The sequence below is a fragment of the Anoplopoma fimbria genome, chromosome 1, assembly GCF_027596085.1.
Source record: "Anoplopoma fimbria isolate UVic2021 breed Golden Eagle Sablefish chromosome 1, Afim_UVic_2022, whole genome shotgun sequence".
NCBI classification, from domain to species: Eukaryota; Metazoa; Chordata; class Actinopteri; order Perciformes; family Anoplopomatidae; genus Anoplopoma; species Anoplopoma fimbria.
The window spans coordinates 25425811-25430100 of record NC_072449.1 but is presented as its reverse complement, the minus strand read 5'-3'; positions in this window follow the sequence as shown (position 1 = coordinate 25430100).

Here is a 4290-nt window from a genome sequence, read left to right as displayed (position 1 = left end):
CTAATAAGACAACACTTTTGTGTACCAGTATGGCACTCATGGAGCTGACTGGACTTTGCTGAAGGCTAACACTGACCACAGATATATATTGTCAAGTAGGTCTTGTTCAAAAAGCAGCAATGGCTACAGGTTACACATTGTGGTTGCTAGAAAAACATATCCATATCCACTTTCATCATGAGACAAACATAAATTGTTCTCCTCATGAACATTAACTGATAAGTCAATAACTTTTCAGATTCCCTTTTATTTACTGCAAGAAAACATCCCATCCTATGTAAATAGAAATAGTGGCATTGAAGACACCTCTGTCATGTACTCTTAAATGCAGAACTAATGAGAGGAAATCCATTGTATTGGAGTGTTTGTACCAGGGGTCAAAACCCTAGAAAAGTACACAATACTTGTATAATCAATCCAACCATAAGGTCCATGACCTTCTTGCTACACAACATATATATTATAAGCTATTGAGCTTATGTGTCTTAAGGGAACCTTCCCCAAAGGTTCTCTGAAAATACTCTAAATGTTTTTCAAACCCTTTCTAGAACCTTTCAAGAACCTTCAGAAATATTCGCTCAGGGTTCTCATAAGATTTTTACAGCCAAATTTAACCAGGGACTTAACACATACCACTTTGATGTTTTATGAGGAATTGTTGGTAGTTGTACGTTCTGATCTATTATGTTTTTTGTTCTTGAGAAAAGTGAACTTTTCCCTTAAGAGAGTGTCCTATTTGTAAATATTTCCAAAGATGGCCATGTCCCTCAAGATTGATTTTCCTTCAAGGAAAACCCTCTACATGTTCCTCAAAGGATTTTTAGAAGATCTTCAGAGTATCTAAAGAGAACATTCCCTTCAGAAAGTGTTCGCTGAGGGTTCTCTAGGTGTTCTAGGAAGGTCTTTTAGAAGACCTTCAGAGAATCTTCAGGGAACGTTCCTGGAAGGTTCATATCCTTTAAATGTTTACAGCCATTGTTATTTAACTAGGGACATAGCACAGACCTTTGGTGGATTCATGATGAATTGTTGGTAGTTGTAGGTACTGTTCTATTGTGTTTTGTTGTTTTTTTCCTTGAGGAAAGGGAATTTTTCCTTCCAGATTGAAGAAAAATTCCCTGGAGGTTCTCTAAGAGTTCTGGATAGGTTTTAAGATGACCAACAGAAAAATCCTTCAGGGAACATTCCCTTCAGATAACTTTTAAAAAACCATTAGGGAACATTCCCTTCAGATAACTTTTACAAACCTTTAGGGAATGTTCCATTAAGGTTCTCTGAATGTTCTCAAATGGTCCACAAAACACTCTCTCTAACAGTTTTTTATCCCTTCCTAGATCCTTTAGAGAACCCTCAGAAAATGTTCTCCGAGGGAACCTTAACTGATTACATGCTGCAGTCACTATGAATTAAATTTTGTTGGTAGAAACAAGAAGGGGGTTGTATACCATTGACAGGATTATATAAAATAATACCTTAAACTGTAATCTCCAAGAGAAATAATAGAAACCAAGGAGCATTCCAACCAATGTTAGCCACAGATTACAATCACACTTGCTATCTTGTCTTAACCGTCCTCACTATATTGCATTTGTAACACTAGAAGCACAAGTGCCTCTCAGAACAAGATCTCTCAAAGAAGTCATACTGTATGTGAGTGGATCTATGTAACCAGTCATGCAAAAAATCATGATTGGAATTTATCAGTGCCAAGAGCCAACTGCAAAAGCAAAAATGATGCCTGCAATTCTGCCAAGTACATTGTTTTTTAATTAACATTGCTTTTTTTTAGAGTTAGATTTAGCATTGATTCATTTTCAGTTTAGCAGTTCAGAAAATATTCCCAAAGTTAAGAGAAGAGAAGCCACCATCCTTAGAACAAAGATGCACACTATAGGTTATTTGGGCTTTTGATGTGTGCTGGTGTTGATGGAGTAAAATGCAATGAAATTCCAATGTTCCCTAAATCATAATTGACAGCTGGACGACAAGAATATCTCTCGTCCAGTATTAACAGATCATATTACATCCTCAGTTGCTGATTTACCTGAGTGCAATACCAATACCTAAACAGTGAACATCAGTTACAAAATGTTGTCAAATGGATTTAAAAAAATAACCATTTCACATGTGCAACTCAGTTGAATCACTTGAGCTGGTGGTTGAAGGTGCTGCTTTATGAACCATTTAAAATAACATTTTAAACAGTGATATGGGATTCATCTTTATTCATACATTTACATCAGTGAAAAGAACAGCCTTAAAATCAAATATAAAAATGTCTTGTATGTGTCTCAATTGATTGATGGTGGACACACATTCAAACTTTTGAATTTGAATCTTAAATCCAAACTGTGTCCAGGCATAGTTAAACCTCAGTATTTGAATATTAAAATCTGCTCTCCAGTGATACCAATTAGATGATCAAAACTGCAATGTAATTGTATGCATGCTGGTGATGATGCAATTCTTATTGAATGTTTGGGCTTTCATTTCCAAATTAGCAATATTTTAAACAATGCTGTATGTATAATGCAAGTAATCAAATACGTCTGTATAATATGTATAATATGTAAAATATCTAATAATCATAATAATTATAGGCACCAATCAATCATAATTGTTGTCCTAAGTCACAGGCATAATTATTTCAAACCTAAAATTCTGTCACATTATCCTTAATGTGATGCCAAACCTTTAATGCATAGACAAAAAAGGCTATGCTTAGTAGCCCTTTCAGATTTGGGGAAAGAAAAATGAACTGCATCTGCACAATTTCTTTTATTTGTGTGACAACCCCTGTATACCTTTAAACCAGTACTGTTTAAATGTTTTGTAATCCACTACATAATGAGGATGTTATGTACAAGCCTAAGCCTGAGTGAGGTGAATATGGATTAGAGCTGAAAGCAGGCAAAGAGAAAGGTGACTCAGGGAGGCAAGAAGCTACTGCTGAGACAGTGGCATTTAACATTATATCCAGAGGCCATCTCTCTACATAATGGATTGGTTGCTTTACCGTGCAAACCAACTGAAAGATTTGCAAATGTACAATAGTTGGTTAATTAGTGAAGTACTCGCGAGCAACACCTATGTAAGCCAAAAATAAGACCTTGGTAACCCTAACCCTAACCCTTGGTGATTTATAGTGTAATATGTAAGCAAACCTGAAGTTACGTAACTCATAACCCCTGTTCTCTGATAACACAAGACTGGAAAGTGTCTCATTAAAATTCTTCCCCAGAAACAGACAAAACGAATGCTAAAAAGAAACTTAAAAGTATCAAAACAATCAAATATTCAAAATGGGACAGCCTGGATTTGAAAGACATACTGGTTTTACACGAGATGGGGTCCTCTTGATGTAACTTAAACACTTCATGAATGAAGTCGTGGAGTCATGATAACAATTATCACAACTATATAACTTCTATATCCAGTAAAGGAAAAGGTTGTGCATGCAGCGAAAGAGAGTAATCAACACCAAAACAACCAGAAATAAAAAGTTTAAGGTTGCAATGTTCTCACATAACTTTAGTCATTCTGAAACAATTCCAACATGACAAAACATATACATGCCTGCTTATGAACTTCATATGATACAAAACCAACAAAAAAAGTATAGATGGTAAGCAACTGATGGCCTGAGTGTTAAGCAACTTGAATACAACTTTGTGGGAACAGTCATTCATAAACAAAGTGGAAAAAACCACCCTTGAATAAATCAAGATTTTTTTTTTTATGTATGAGCACATACAAAACCGGTTAGAAGAAGTACTGTTATGTCAAAGTTTCTGTGCGCTATAAATATGAAAATTGCAAACATTTTATAACAGAATACTCTCAAACCTACTGCAGTTGTTGAATGAATGTGACAAAAATGCCTCAAAAGATAACACTTAACCATCACTTACCCACATTATCATGGCATGAAAATTAAAAAATAAAATCCAACACAAAACAATGATACAGTTTTTTGCAAAAAAAACAGCAAGGCCAAGAAGGTCAAGTGTCAAGATGCCAGAAGTCAACAACCATCTGTCATCATAAAAAGGGTTAAAAATGTATTCTTCCAATTAAGACTAAATTGTTCGTATGCTCTATGTCAAAACAACTAAAAACTCTGTACTTTGTAATAAAAAGTATTTCTTTTTGATTGTTACAATGCAGTTCAACACATTCAGATTGCAAAGTGTTGTTTGTCCAGGGATTAGTGTAGTCCTCTGAAGACAACAATGACAACAGGAATGTGTAGCAGGGCTCAAAAAAGTATTCAATTGATCCCCTGGTGTG